The sequence below is a fragment of the Furipterus horrens genome, unplaced genomic scaffold (assembly GCF_987537825.1).
Source record: "Furipterus horrens unplaced genomic scaffold, mFurHor1.1.pri manual_scaffold_2, whole genome shotgun sequence".
In the NCBI taxonomy this organism is placed as follows: Eukaryota; Metazoa; Chordata; class Mammalia; order Chiroptera; family Furipteridae; genus Furipterus; species Furipterus horrens.
The window spans coordinates 57,840,146-57,857,041 of record NW_028327172.1 but is presented as its reverse complement, the minus strand read 5'-3'; positions in this window follow the sequence as shown (position 1 = coordinate 57,857,041).

Genomic DNA, 16,896 nt, shown 5'->3' with positions numbered 1-16,896 from the left:
GTATATAGCAGAGTTTAAAATGAATTTTTAAGTGGAACAAAAGTCATTACAGAATGTGTTAGAATGGGCACATGAGTACATGTGTGGTGCATGCAAGGGAGCAAGAGAGAGAAAAATAACATAAAACCGTGCATAGAATCAAAGACTGGAAAACATATCTCAAAATATTAGTAGATTTTATCTCCAGATGATTTCATTTGGCTTTCTTTTTGTATTTTCCAAAATTTCTGTAATAAGTGCATTTTATAAATAGAAAGGTAACCCTACATGTTTTCATAAACACATAAAATGGTAAGTTCTATGAATAAGTTACACACAGGATGTTACGGGAGTAGATGTTTCTGAAGTAAATGAGTGGAATCTCTATGCTTAGCCCTGAGGGTTAAAATGTTATGTTTTTGGTGGGGGGAAGGGGGAAGAAGCTAGGAAATGACCTTCCAGGAGGAGGACCCAGGGGAGTAGAGACTCAGTATGGAGTGGTCAAGGAGCAATACCATGTGTGTAGTCCCTGCTGCCTGTGGTGTGCTTTGGAGGGTAGCAGGAGATGGAATTGGACACTCTGCTATGGATCTTACATTTTTCCCTCTAAGGGCTAAGACACTTAAGCAGAGGCATCACAGGTATAGTCAGATCTTCATTTTTTTTATAGTTTACAGGGGTAGTGGTGTGAAACATGTAGAATGGAGAGGTTTGAGACAGACAGGAAGCATGGAGTCTTGTCAGGAAGATTGTGCCCGGGTTTAAAAAAAACAACGATAAAGGTCTGGACCAGGAAAATGCAGTGATAATGGAGAGAAATATTTTGAAGATCATTAAAAAATATTTAGGGCTTATTTCCCATTCTATGTCATACTAGATTGCTAAATTAGCAACACCAACAACTTATATGAGAGTATACTTTGGTGTCTACAGAATACGCCCTCATGATGTTTCAATTAGAAGAGTGCCAAAGGGGATGGATGGGAAGGCCTAGACCTAAAGACCTTGGAAGATTTCATAATTGGGTAACGACTAACTTTTATAAGCCCAGAGGAGGCATCTGGGGTAGGAAATGGCAGCCCTTTGACCCAGAATGAGGCTGTGGAGAGGCGGGAAGTGGTAGTGGGCCTGGGAGAGAGTCCAGAGAAAGGTCCTACAGGCCTTAGTGGCAGACAAGACCAAATGAGCAACAGCGGTCACACGGATAGTCCAAGAACAGGCTGTGCAGAGGCATGACTTGGGAGCGGAGAGAGGGACTTTTGTCTTTGAGTCATGTTTAGTTGTGGCAGCAGGATTTCCAGCTGGCATAAAGAAAGTCAGGAGTCAGCAGAGAAATAAAAGAGCCTCAGTGTGACATGAGAACAGGATGTCAAGACAAGTTTGCTGGCAGTTAGAAACAAGTTAGCTGTGTGTGCTAAGGAGGGACACAGGGCATGGGAAGGGATCAATTTCCTAACTGTCTTTGACTCATGTCTTACCGCATGGAAGGCCTGCTCCATGTTTGTGCCAAGTGAGCAAATGCCTTCCTGGTGTGATGATGAGGCTTTCTCTTAAACCTCTCTCCCTGCCCATGTCATATGGGAAGTGTCCCAAATCCTCTAATTAAGGGACAAATCTTCCTGTACCATATACAAAGAGTGAATATTGATATTGAAATCCAAACCAAGTAAGTGGCTGATCTGTGCCTTCCTGCTGGCAGGCAGGATGTGGGCACGGACAAGAAAAGCCCTAACACAAGAAGGAGCGAGGCTTTGCAGTAGAAAGCTAAAGCCTGGGTGCAGAAGTCTGAGGCATTGACGGTACATGCTTTCTGAAATTCTCCCCAGAGAGGGTCACAGCACCGTAGACAGCTCTGCTACTTTGGGAGGTCAAACTTCTGGTAAGGTCTGAGGGGTTACAGACCTTCAGGAATCCTTAATATTCCTTCTGTTTTCACATTTAGATTCCATGGGCTGGGAGAATTGTAAGTAACAATTATTTGGGGCTTTGGCAGAAAATTAGAGGATTTAAACTGAATTGACACAGAAAGCCACAAGTAAAAATCACAGAAATTCATTTTGTTTCCAGTGAGGATTGTTCTAAGTATCAAAAGGATGTGCTATGCAGCAGCCCGTTATTAAAGTCTATTTGGGATTTGGGAGAGCAGTGTCTTTGTGTGTTTATTTCTTTTTACTTGTAGATGGAAAGGGGGCTCTGTAATAAATCTAAACAAAAGTAACCTCAAGGATTCCTAACTGCAGGTCATGGTGGCAGACTTATAAAAGATTTATCTTTGCCTTAAGCAAGTCCTGTCCATCATTTTTATGCATGTGTGTTAACATACCTTTGAAATGCCTTTTTCAGACCTCTCAGAAGTGCAGTCTCCCTCATGAGGGTCTTGTTAACTATCCTGCAATCCAATTACAGAAATTTCCCTGCTTTGCTTTCTCTTCCCTTTAATTCCCTCCTTAATTCCAAATGTTTAAAAGAAACTGAAGCTGCAAACTGTCATTCTGTGAAGCATTTTTCTCACAGTCTCTTGAGATCTTGCTTCAAGGCGTGTCCTCAGTTTGGTTCAAATAAACTCTTATAAAAATTCTCCATAGGTTTGGCCATTTTTACACTGACATACTCTAGTGAAAATTCCTTCTTAGGCGAAAACCCTCCAAACACAGGAAATATAGTGAGGTGGCAGTGGGTGCTGGGTGGAGAGAAAACTGCTTTTGTTCCCAAAGTCTTCAGAACGGACACCAGGAAATAATCTGTCACATGGCCTCCAGGAACCTGAAGATTTGAGGAACCGCTTTTCTGAGAAAACTGTGCCTTGCAAACAGCCTACCTACGGCTTCCTCTTGCCAGTTAGTCTTTAAGAAGATCACAATCAGCAAGGCAAGGGCATCAACCTCGATCCCCTCTCCCATGTGGTCAGAGAAGACAGCATGTTGCTTTGATTCCTCAAAGGGCAGCTGTCTCCTGTCTTCAGCACTTCCCTAGGGATTTTTTTCTTTTTATTTATTACTATTTTCCTAATCCTTTACCCTTTTAAAAATAGAATTGCAAAATAGGATGATGTTTACTTCATAATTTTAGTTTTGTTTTGGCCCACAGGAATATACAATAACATTTCTATTACCCTTCCTCCCTCCCTCCCTTCCCTTTTTTCAAGTACTTATTTGGGCCACACTTCTACCCGCTAGGTCTTCTGCTGGGAGTGGCTGAAATTGCTCTGAGAGGAGATGTGAGTGGGGGTGGGGTAAGAGAGTGAGAGGCAGAACAGGAGTCTTGCATTATTGATTACCAGGTAAATCTCAATCTCTCTCTCTCCCCCTCTTCTCCCCTCCCCTCCCCTCCCCTCTTCTCTACTTCCTTCTCTCCTTCACCCTTCGTGTGTGACCTTATTTAGGAAAGGTTAACGTTAATCACCATCTTTCCAATGGTTAAAAGAAATCATATGATTCAGTGAACAATCATGAGCTGGATTTTGATCCACTCGAACTATCCCTGGAACAAAGGCTTTGGTTCTAGTTCTTACATTGCCACTGAGGTCCCAGCCTGTGAAATGGCAAGGGCTGGAAGGACTAGAAATCCTTAAGTTACCTTCCCTTGTCCTTCTTCCCCAGCTGCCTCTTTCCTACCATATTCTATAATGAAAGCTTAGAATATTATTCTAACTTTTCCAGAAAGCTAGCTGGCAGAGCATACTTCTTCAACTCTCTGGGTGAGAAGAAAATTCTGAGAACTTTCTCTTTGCCTATTTCAAAATGCTACCTATTTTTCAAAACACAGATACTATACTTCCTCCACCACGAAACTTCTTCTTATTCTTCCAAACCAAAAAAATAAATTTTCAAAATTAAAAATAAATATGATTTTCTCCTAAATGTCCAAAAATCATTTAAAAATATGTTAAAAGTACATAGTACTGTTTCGTTAATTAATAATGAGAATTCATTGTATGCCAGGTGCTAGGTTAAACACTTTACATGTATTAACATTGTAGGTAAATGCAACTTTTATTTCCATTTTGCATCTGAGCAAAGAGATGCAAACATGATTAGGTGAGTTGCCCAAGGCCATTGGTAAACAGTACAGCTACCTATTTGTTATATTCATAGAGACAGTACTCTTCATCTTTCATTGATATTTTTACCAAGTATGTTTTATCTACCTTTTCTACTAGCTACAATAATTAAGATTTGTAAAAGTATTTATATTTTACCCATTCCCGAAGACCTAAGTTGTGGAGACAGTGCAGGGGCATGGCCCAAACAGGCTCAGGATTAACCACGGAGCTGCCTTAGGGGAGAGTGCTCAGATACTTCTCAAGTTGTATTACTTGGTACAGAATTGCTGGGTTTCATTTTATATGGGCAATTACAGTGGATCATAGAATGTAAGGAGCCAGGTCAGCATGGCCAGTGGCTTTATGTGACCAGGTCAGTATATTCACTAGCCTAAGTCTTGATATTGGCTCACAGAATGGTTCCTCTTCTTTTCCAAGGACAGAATAAAGGTCCAGTTCCATTTAGCCAAAACACACTAGACAAACTCAAGTGAGGGAAAGAGTCACTTAACTGAATCCCTGAATTGAAGAATATGTTATAGTTCACTTATCCCTTCAATGAGTAAATAATGAGTGTTTACAATATACCAGATGCTATGTGCGTGCTAGAGCTTTAGAAGTACAACAATGAACAAGAACTTTTCTATACTCTTGTTTTGTTAATCTAAGAAATAAACCGAGGCAAGGTCAAATGACCAGAAAATGAGTTTATTCTGGAATGTTAGAGAAATTGCAATTTGGGAAGTGCATGCTGTACCAAGCTACAGGTGAGTCCTTTGAGGATCTGGGGCAGGCTGTATTTATGGTCAAGGAGTGCAAAAAGGGGTAAGTCCAGCCAGAACGCAAGCAATAAATTTACTGGCTTGAGGATGGGAGAGATTTTGGTCAGGATATAAGTGTTGGTCTTTTGTAAGTCAGGCATGTATGAAATCTCTCAATTCTTAAGTTCCATTCTTCTGAGGCTCATGCATGAGATTCTCTGTTTTATATGCCCCCAGTTCCATTTTAGATTGAAATCCTTTCACAATTTCATAATCTTGTGAATGATACGTGCAAAAAGGTAGTTACCATGCAGTGTGATAGTTGCTCACAATGACAAAAGCAGGGGGTTGTGCAGAGAAGAGGATCACTTACACTGTAGGAGGTCAATTAGAGAAGCAGGTGGTGATGGAGGGGAGGAAAGTGATGGAAGGAATGAGACACAGGGGAGAGTACTCACAGCAAAAGGAACAGCATGCATATAGGTAAGAGAACACAGGTTGGAGAGGCTCTGGGAGCTCAGCACTCCTGAAGTGCGCTTGTGCGGTAGGACTGGGATGCATTCCACCTCTTGGTCTTTGAGGGTTTTATTGCTACTCAATCTATGCATCTAACAGCATGTCATAACACAGTAAGGGAATTCCTCCAGGTCTTTGGACAAAAAATTTCCAACTTTGTTAAAAATAATTTATGCTCAAAGTATTTAGTATCTTGCTTCAGAAGTAAATGGGTGGAGGATAGTGTTCTGGTTACAGATGCTGTATAACACACTGTCCCCAATGCAGTGGCTTAAAATGACAATCATTTAATTATGTTCACATATTGTGTAGGTCAGAAGCTCATAAAGGACCAGTGATGAAGCCTCTCACACATATACAGCCTAAGGCTACCTCCTGTAGAGTGCAGAGACTGTCTTGTGGTGGGCTACTTGGACAGTGCAGTGGGCATGCAGCAAGCCAGGGGCATGTTAGTGTCTACTTGGAAGCAGACATCTTCCTCTGGTTTTCTTGGTCCAGCCCATTCAGCTGGCCTTTGTATGGCCTTCCAGTTACTGACTCCTGCTTAGCACCACTGGCTTGGGTGGGGCCTTTTCTTTCACTCTACACAAAGTTTAATGCAGGAACTTTGTACATGAACTCATCTCCTGAGATCACAATGGTCCCTCTCTTGACTACCTCTCTCTCCCCTTTGACCTCATCTTTCTTCACTTCAGCTCAGAACTAAGCCTGCGTTGAAATGTCCGATACTTTTACAGGAACTAAAGTCTGTGTCCCTGTTAACATTCCTGAGAGTCTCAAACCTCGCAATTTTTTTTCTCTTCTTCCATCCCAGCATAATTTGAAGAAGCATATCAAAGGTAATAGTAATAAACTATGTCTTACAGATTTCTTTCTTAATTTTTAATTTTAAAATTATTTACTTATTTTAAGAATAGGCAATGCATTCATATAGATCAAATTTTTTAAATCCTAAGATGAAAGGATATAAATAGGCCCCTTTCCACATTATCATGTGCTTCATAAATCTCTCTAATTTTTTTTAGCACAGGATCTCACAATATTCACTGAATTTTAACAGTCAACTTCCTAGCCAAGTGCACACAGCACACAAGATGGATTTACTGTTAAGTTAATGAAACTTAAAGCTTCAAGGCCCCTCACTTGCTTGGGTCCTGTCTTAGTCTTTTCAGGCTGCTATAACAAACTACCTAAGACTGTGAGACTTATAAACAACAGAAACTTATTTCTCATAGCTCTGGATATTACAACATCCAAGGGCAATGTGCCAGCAGATTTGGTGTCTGGTGAACACCTGCTTCCTGACTCACAGCTGTCTTTTCACTGTGTCCACGCACAGAGGAAGGGGACGAGGGAGTGTCTCTTATAAGGACATTAATCTCATTCATGTGGGCTCTGCCCTCATGACCTAATCACCTTTCAAAGGTCTTATCTTCTAATACCATAACAATAGGAGTAAGGATTTAATATATTAATGTTGGGGAGACACAAAAATTCAGTCTATAGCAAACCCACTTCCATGTCACCTTCCAGGAGCATTATCAATTAATTTGCTGATATGCCTTTGTAAATTTTACAACCATAATACATATTTTAACCATATTAGTTAGTTTATTGCCTTTTCTCACTCCAGAACCTAAAAAGTTATTTGCTGTATAAAGTGATCTATGGCACCTGGAATGGGACATATATATGGGGAAAAAAAGATCATAAGAGTGGAAGAATCAGTTTATTAATCAGAATATTATATGCTATTTTTCTAGATTGTATGATGTTTGTAATATCTGTCAGTACTTTCATACTTGCAAATTTCCCATTTCCTTTATCATTTTCTATACACTTTTTAACACATTTTTTTCTTATTTTGTGTTCTATTTCTTAAGTGCTCAATCTTGTAATAACTTTTGGTCTCACAAAATATTGATCTTCCCTGTGTGAATAGAACAGCATGTGTCTCACTAATTTCCTTTACATGTGGTTCGCCAATCTGCCTGGTGTAAATGACCCAACAATAGAAGGACAGGCTGTGTTTCTCACTATATTGTCTTGGCACTTTCTTGGCCCTTACCAACGTCACCACATCACAATCTCTATCATTACTGTTATAGCAGCAGATTAAAATATAATGATTAAGAGGCATCTTAACTATGCCGATGCCTGAGCCAAAGAGTTGAGAGAAGAAAAAAACAAAAAGGAGAAACAAGGTGAGGTGGGGGCTGGAGACAGCTGCCCCTTTGCAGCCCTTCCTCCACAAGCTTTCCTAGTCTTATTTCCAATTTGCTCAGCAGCGTGTGAACATTCTTTTTCTGACCTTGAGAGGCCGTTGTTAGATACGCACAAGGGAAGAACACAAAGGACTCTAGGTAAACGAGACACTGACACAACACACAGAGCCCGAGTCATTTGTTTTCTTTGACAGCACTTCACCATGCTGGATAGAAGGAGAAAAGACCATCAGTAAAGTAAATGGCTCAAATGGAGTTATACATCACGTCTGCACTCTTCCGGGCATTTATTCAACTCAAGACATGTCCAATCTAGGCCCACATGGTTTTATTTTGTGCTTATGTGGAAAAAAAACAGTTAGTACAGTTGACTATCTCATGGCAGAAGAGTATTATTTTAAAAAGAGTACTTTGCAATGTTATTTCTCGACACCATCAAATATTTTAATATTTGGATTTAATAAAAAATAATACAACTTCTTACATGGGATTTTTATGTTTTCCCAGTCTTCAGTATCCTGCATTATGAGGTCTTTCCAGAAAGTATCCAGCCACGGACTATGAAAAATAGAGACATTTATTGAACAGGAAACAAGAAACATTGTACATAGGACAATGACACCTCAGTCCCCTTCAAAGTAAGCACCTTGGGACCTCACAGTTTTCCCAATTGCCATCAGCTGCCCCGTTGTATTTTCCTGCATCCCATTGACAGTCTGAAATCTTTTCCCTTTCAAAGGTGACTTTAGTTTTGGGAAAATTCAGAAGTCACAGATTGGAAGATCTTGGCTGTAGGGAGACTGAGTCATCCGGGTGATTTGATATTTCTCAAAAAAACTCTGCATGAGACATGATGCATGAGCAGGTGCATTGTTGTGATGAAGTTGCCAGTTACCAGTTGCTCGTAGCTTTGGATTCTGTGGAGGAATGTTCAAGCTTAACACAAAATTTGATGCAGATTCATTGCTCTACTCGTTCATTCATTTTGAATGTGACGGCCACACAATACACATGCTTACTCAACAACATCTAGTGCCCCCACGGACTAGGTCCGTGAAGTTGTCATTATTTACACATGCGCATTCCAATCCACTCTCCTTAGCTGCCAGGTTATATTGATGTCGCGCAAACGGTTCTCGATATATTAACAATGGCTGGACTTTTTCTGGACAGGCCTGGTATATTTCAAAATGAGAGGATCTCAGTAAGGTCAAATGAATGGATCTTGATCCAAGTTACAAAAACCCATGACCTTTATATACACATTGTCAGTTCTCCCAGTTATCTCTTTCTACTTGATTGCCTCTACTTTATACTAAAAATAAAAAAGCCAGAATCAGAGGCAATTAGCATCTATTTGAGATTTTAAAAACCCCTGCAACTTGTGTAGCACAGATTTAGGCAAAAACCCAAATAGTGTCCCAATTACAAGGCGAGGGCAGGGATTTTTAAGAGAAAAGAAAAGGGATAACTACATGAATAGAAGAAAGAAATTTCTATTGGTGATGACAAGCTGAGTTACTCTTTAGCTGTGTACGGTTGGTTACTGATTCTGTCTTCAGAAGCGGAGTCCATAACCGTCCATCCTGTGGTCAGGATGTCTGCTTTACTGTGAGCACTGCCAGCAGCTGTCTGGAAGACAGTGTTGCTCTGGCTCAGTCCAAAGGTTATTTGCTCAGTTCAGATGTTGTAAAGGTTCAAGTAGCAAGACATGCAAGGCAGGTCCTGTGGAATGGCTGTTTTGCTCCATTTAATAAATGGCTCCCTTTAAGTCAACTTTTCACAATAGTTATTCAGATTGTGTAAGAGGAAATATAGGACTAACAAGGATTCCTACATTGTTTTGGGGGGATGGGGGGATGAGAAGAAGGTGAGGAAAACTTCTTAGAAAGCCATCTAAACTGGGTTTTAAGGCTTTTTAGAGCTTTTCAAAACAGGGACCATATCTGTTTTGCCCTCCACTCTCTATCCAGCGCAGAGGAGTTCCTGGCATTTGGGAATTACTGTGGTACAATGAAGGGATGTGAGAGTAGGAAAAAAAGAAATTGTTTCAGGTAGAGATAACAGAAAGCCATCTTCAAAGGAAGAGGAAGTGGAAAGAAGGAGGTGGGGAAAGGTAGGTAGGTAGGGCATGCGTGTATGTGTGTGTGTGTGTGAGAGAGAGAGAGAGAGAGAGAGAGAGAGAGAGAGAGAGAGAGAGAGAGAGAGAATATGCTGAGTCCTTTGTCTTAAGGGGTTTTATCTGTTTCCCAAAGGTGGGAACTATAGGGGGGGTGGATTTCAGGGGTGGATTCTCAATAGACGATTCATCAGCTTTCCAGGTCTGTCCTCTCAGGGTCGTGGTCTCCACTGATTGGTCAGCATCAGGGTATGCTGTCATTAGCCATCGCAGCTGGCCCTGGCGACGCCCTGCCTGGCTTTGCTGCTTTTCTGGGCCTGGAGCTGAAACACAACTGAGGCCTAAATGTCATCTCTACGGCTTAATGCTTAAGGGAGTGGTCCTGCAAGGGAGTCACATGAGGCTATGAGGCTACTCTCTGGTCCCCTTGTTTCTCCTCTAAGATGTCTACCACATCACTAGTGATAGGAAAGGCAGAGGGTCTAAATCGCATGAGCAGTGATATGCTAGGGGAGGAAAGGTCGCCTTACAATTGCCTGTTGCTAGGCACCCAGGGCTTTCCACCCAGGTGACCTTCTGTACCTGGCCTATGGTTCCTAACCTGCTCATGCCTATCTAACTGCCTACTACAGAACGATAGATATTAATATGTACTTATTGTAGGCCTAAAATATGCTAAAATACTGTATGGATATAGCAAAAGATAAATTTGAGGAGTGGTGATCAGTTTATTAAGTATATCCATACCTGGCAGCTTCACATTTTCAGTAATATTCAAAAAGAGGTCATTTACTTGGAAAAAACCAGGTAGTTGGCAACAGCTGAAGCTCTCAAACCTCTAAACTACAATTTGTATAAGGAAATTAGTTCCCTTTGTTATTTAAGCCAATTTGAAGCAGTTCCTGTTATTTGCAACTGAGAGTAGCCGAGCTTTGTCAGATGAAAGTTAAAAAGAGAAAAAGTGACATGTTCTCACTGAGCTGTTCTAAATATGGTCTGAAGAAAAGTCAATCATTGGGTCCCAACCCAGACCTATCTAATCTCTGGGGCTTTCCCAGTGACTTGTCTGCACACTGAAATTTGAGAAGGACTGCAATCCTGAGAAGTCCCCATCTGCATTTGCTGATGCTGCTGGAAGGCCAGCCGGCTTCTGAGTAGCACACATCTCTCTGTAAATACCAGTATTCTATTTCCTGAGTGGGTGTTGGGGCAAAAACTTCAGAGCTCTGAGGAATGCATACCAAGCTTTTCTACTGACCAGACATAGACCCCAACTAATTCAAATTAATTTTAAGCTGGTCTCTTCCCAGAAGAAGAGGTGAAGCAGCTGGGAATTTATTTCTTCTCTGGGTCAGCAGATCAGTGATAAAAGTGTATCCCATAGGTTCTTTGACTGCTGCAACACTATACACTATAGGCCTCTAATGATTTTAAATACGGAAAGGTATTTAGTGGAAATATTCTGGGTTGTTCACAGAGAGTGTTACAGAGTGGGATCCCCCAAATTCCCCACAGCCTGTGATTTGGGGTGGGGGATGGGTCTCAGGGGAGCACAGCTCTTTTCCTGAGAGATACCTAGTTTCTTAATATGTAAATAGCTATGGCCATTCCATGCACCAAGGAGAAGGGAGGGGCTTTGACCACAGAATGGTGACGAAAAGCTTATGGGGCTTGTGTAAAATTCTATAAGTGGCTCCGACTGGTCACCACACACTGACTGTGTCACAGGCTGAGGTCAGGTTTTGTAAAATAAGGTGGCAGCCATTAAGCAAAAAGGGAGCCACATGGGTTGAAAGAGAGTAGAAGCACCTCACCAGTCGGCCATAAGGTCAGGTGGGTAAGAAGGAGCCACGTGGTTCTGGATTAAAAGCTGAAAAACACTGTGACACAGGCAAAACCTCCCCAGTCAGGTGCAGATGATTGGGAGTTACTAGTAAAGCTGAACTGTGTCTGGGAAATACAAAGCCACGGACTTCTATTTTCCTAGAGGGAAATGGTACCTCGGATTTTTCTGCTCTAAAACTAGCCTAGTTTGGCGGGGGGAGGCAGAACTATGTGTTTTGGGTGTTTTAAAGAAAGCAAGGCTTAATGGCAGAAATCCACCATTAATCTAAATCTGTCTAACCTTTAATTAAACAATTCCTTTCCTTTTCATCCAACTCTGGTATTGGGAGTTACGCTTTCATAACTGAACAGCCTGGGGTTCTGTTTCAAGAGGAATCAGTGCAGCTTGTAGAAGCAGAAACGCGGGACCTTTCTCATTAGAGTGCTGTCACTGGATGATTCAGTTACAACTATCTTGTCCTCTTGTGTGCTTTCAGTCAAGTGTGTAAGTGTGTCATTCCCAGTAGAAAAAAGACAGATTGACCTAGCTTTGGGCTCCATGATCACCCATGTGTTTAGGAAATCAAGGAGCTCATGCTTGGCAGACTGATAAGAACCACATGGAGGGAGCAGGTGAGATGCTGTTCCCCTAAAGGAAGAGTTGCTAGACATAAGAAAACAGATGTCCACAATAATCCTTCTAATACAGAAAAGTGAGAAAAAAGAGTGTATGGCATAAAAGATTACACAAGGAAGCTAAAGGCCAAGGCATGAGAGTAAAGTTTGAGAAGTATGACATTAATCTAATGGAATGTAAATATTTAATAAGCAAGAAAAATAGTTAAAGAGGACCATTGATATTCATAACGGGCATGAGGCTTGTTTTACATAGAACAGTGGCTCTCAATAACAGCATAGTTTACATTTATTTTTTGTTGGGAGGATGCTGATCTTTGTATTGTAAATGTTTAGCAACACCCTTGGACTCTACTCACTAGATTCCAGTGTCTCCTCCTTCCACTCATGACAACTACAAATGTCTCTAGACATTGCCAGATGTCCCCTGGGTCAAAACTGCACCTGGTTTAGAACCACTGATTTAAAGATTCAGATCATCTGGAAAGACATGATCCAGTAAGGATGATTTTCAAGCACTGTTGGGAAAAGAATAGCTTGCAATGATTGCTGGAGGCAGGGATAACTTGGCAGGCTGTTGGTAACTTTCAATTGATTCATTTAGATGCAGATGAACGTAAACAGCCTTGTCATTCAGGAGATGTCTTGTTTTCCCAAAACATGTCTCATATAAGAAAAGGATAGTTTTTACAAGATGGCTAACCATTTCCCACTCTTACTGACTTAGAACTAAAGACATTTGAAATAGAATTCTTTCTGAAGTGTTGGGTAGAAGCTTGAAGGAAATAAAGGAAGAACAAATCCTGGGTAGTAGTTTCAACATATCTTCATATTCATAAGACTTCAGAAGAGAAAAATACTCTCAGTTGTACATTTGACTACACAGAAGGTATTTCATTTTGATTTCTGGACAATAGCATAAGATACTGGAATGGTGGGTTCTTGGATGGTGTAGTCTGTCTCATCAAAGTTGAAACATTTATGTGTCTGGAATAGTACTTCTCAAAGGGTGGTCTGCATCAGAATTACTTCCCAGAACCCCTATTCCTGGGCCCTACCATAAACCTACTGAGCCCAGTGGGAAGAGGAAATTGGAAGTCACTGAATCTGCAGCTCTAAATTAGCTCTACAACTACTTCTTATGCACTGTGAGCTTTGAGAATGTATGGTCTACTAGGTGGTTTAGCTGCCAATTAAACAGCACCAAACCAGGCAAAGAATAAGTTTTAATGTGAAAAAAAGGAAAATATACCAAGTATATTGCAACTCTAAAAAATGATGACAACAACAACAACAAAAAACAGTAATAAAGAGGAAAAGAAGCCCTGGCCAGTATGGCTCAGTTGGTTGGAGCACTGTCCCATAGACTGAAAGGTCGAGGGTTCTATTCCTGGTCAGGGCACATACCTGGGTTGTAAGTTTGATCCCCCACCAGGACATGTAAAGCAATGAAAAAATGTCCTTGGGTGAAGATAAAAAAAAAAAAAAGAAAAAAGAGAGGGGAAGGAAAATGCATACCTGTAATGGAGCACAGAGCATGCGTTCCCTGATAATAAGGGGATACCTCCAAAATCCTGCCTTCAGGCAGGATGTGGGGCAGGAGAGGTGCCAAAGAGCAGAAGTACAGCATTTAAGACACATTACCTAACAAAGCCAAGTTAATAGCTATGCCTTCCTGAAAGGAAGACCTTAGAAATTGCAGACTTCTGTATGTGCCTCTGAGAATGTACAGTGACTTGTGAATAGCCAGCGGGGGGAGCTCATACAGTGCTTGTGTGAGATGTGGGGGTGGATTCCCACCCCGGATACCCCTGTATCACTGGGAACTCTTGCCCTGACTAAAAATGGCAAATTAAAAAAAAGGTAAAAGATACTTGGGAACTGACAAAAATGGTGGACACTAATGAACCATAGGAAGGGCTGGATATGAAGTCACATAAAAAGTTCCCAGCTGGGCATTTAAATTAGGGTGAGCAGAAGGTCAGGGAAGAGAGAGCCACTACGTCCGCAGTGAGAGAGGAGGTCTGCTAGGAGGTCTGAAGGTCTACAGGGGGAGAGCCACAAGGTAAGAGGAGGTCTGCCCATAGGTCTGTCTGTGGGTTTGCCCGTGAGTGAGTCTGTCATGAGGCTGGGAGATCTGCCTGGAGAAGATGGCAGGAAAGCTGATGTAGCTTCAGGGGAACCTAACTAGCCACCCAGATTTGTGAGAAGTGCTTGGAGCTGAATTGAGACCAGGAATGCTGAGCTGCATACTTCTGCTTTTCTGCAAAATGGTACCTCTGAGTGGTGTATTCTGAAACTGGCCTGGTTTGGCACATGGAGGCAGGACTATGTGTTTTTTTGGAATTTTTAAAGGGAGCAGGGACTTAATGGCAGAAATCTGCCATTATTCTAAATCTATATCCGTCGTCGTCGTCGGCAGCCGTCCGTCTCGAGAGACGATGGTGTAGCTTCTTAAGAGTCTATCTGCACCGCCGAGAATGGCTGTGCAGTCCGACTCGGGAGTGACACGGTATCTGTCTCCTCCCGTGTTGAATCGACATCTTGCGATGACGCTGAAGCTACAGAGCCTGGGCAGGGTGATATGGAGGGTCTGCTGTTGCCCATGCAGCAGACCCCCCCTCTCTTCGCAGCTGAAGGGTCCAAGGGAAAGACGGAGTCAATACAGCTTGGCTTCAGGTGCGCCGCAGGAGTTGCCGGTGTTGACTACAACATCAAACCGCCTTAGGGACTCCGGCTCCGGATTTTCTGTCAGGGTTTACTCCCTTAGCCTTTCCCCTGAAGAGGTATGCCGCAAGGCAGCGGAGGTTTTTTGGAGTCAGAGTTTTCCTTCTCTGTCTAAATCTATATAACCTTTAAATAAACAACCCCTTTTCTTTTTCACCGAACTCTTGCATTGGGAGTCACACTTGATGACAGCGGGCAGTCGGACCCCACAGTTGTCCCAGAACAGCACTGGCTGGTTCTATAATATACCTAGATATTAACTTGTGAAATTGATACGATTTCCTCAGATAATAAACATTAATTTTATAAGAAATACTAACACTTGCTGGGTTGCAACTCAAGATTGGACTATGATGATTTAAGCTTGAGCTCTTTAAAAAAATACATCCTTTGGGCTGGGATTCAGAGGTCTACTATATATGAATATTATATACTCTGTGGAAATCTCCAAATTAGACTTTATAGTTCATTTCTGTGAGAATAGTGGGAGAGAAACTAAGGTTGTATCACAGGGGTTACACACTGTTACCAGACAGGGGCCTGACCCTGAGTGGGTCTGCTTAGAGCCCGCTGTACTGTGTGGGTTCTTGACTTCAGTAGGAAAGATTCACAACACAAGTCCAGGTGACTATGAGGATGCATTTATTAAAGCTGGGGACAGTGAAACAAAGAGGGGCTTACCACAGAAGAAGCAACAGGAGAGCCCAGGCTGGGCTGCCTTTGCTCACTGGGAAGTCAGAGAAAAGGGGACTTGGGAAGCAGGTTCAGGGGATTAGCCTGGGACAAGCTGCAGGCTGTCCATTGCTTTAGAGTTTATGAGACTCCTGCCTGTGAAGAAGGACATGGGGGAAGAAAGGAAAGGAAATGGTGCAGGCTGCTGCACAGAGGGAGAGCCAGCACTGTGTCCTTTGTCCTGAAATTTCTCTCTGTTTGTCTGTCTGTCTATCTCTCTCTCTCTTTTCAGGCAGGAATCTTAGAGGATGTCTCAAGGGGTGGTCTCAGTAGAATATTCATCAGTCCTCCAGATGTGCCTTTTCAGGGCCATGATCTCCACTGATTGGTCAGTGACAGGGCAGAGAGTCTTTGGTCATTGCAATTAGTTCTGGTATAGCCCACCTGGGCTGCTTTTCTGGGCCTGGAGCTGAAATATAATACAACTGAGGCCTAGACCGCCTCTCCGCAGAAGAAAGGCCAGGGAAGGAGAGGTTACACTAGGGGTGTAACCTATTGTTTTCCAGCAGTGTCCCTGCTGGGCACTGGGCCTTCTGCCCTGGAGACCACCTGGAGCTGGCTATAAATTGCTTGGCCAGTTTGTTTAGCTGTCTGTCTCAGTTTTTCTATTCCACTCACCAAGGAATTTTCCTGGATTCTTACTATCCTGTCCCAACATGACAAAGAGCAGGAACCAGTCACAGAAAGAAACATATCCTGACCAAGAAAGGACACAAAGCCAAACTAGTAACAACTGCCAAAACACTGTTTCAGCTCCAAGAAGACTTTCTGACAAATTCTTTATTGTCATTTAGATAATTTCATTGCTTAGAAGGAGATAAACGGTCCAGGGGAACTAATATTTGTGGTCTAATCATACAGTAAAATTAAAGAGATTGACCTTGGGTAGAAAGCTGCCATGTTATTAGTTTATCATAGCCAGAGGAAAAAATACCAAACATAGGCTGAAGTTTGCTTTAGCAAGCAGATTTCAAGAAGTTCAGAGGAAGAAACAGTCATGACACAGCATCATGAAACATCTGGAAGGGAAGTCTACTAGAAAGATTGCAAAACTCTGAGAACAAGCAATTAACACTGTACTGTTGCAAGGGGCCTCAAGAACAAAAGAACATAATTTTGAAAATTAGTGGCATTGTACAGAGTGCTTGCTCAAGTATCCAGATTGTTTTTAAAAAGTAGTATGTGTGTGTAAGAATAATTTATAAAACTATTAATTTGTTCACTTTATTCTTCCATCTCCCATGTCATAAAAATGGTCTGGCTAATTCATTTCCTCATAAATTGTTCTAGAGTGGGAAACAGAAACTTCTTTGGTGTATGGCTCTTCTTTATTTT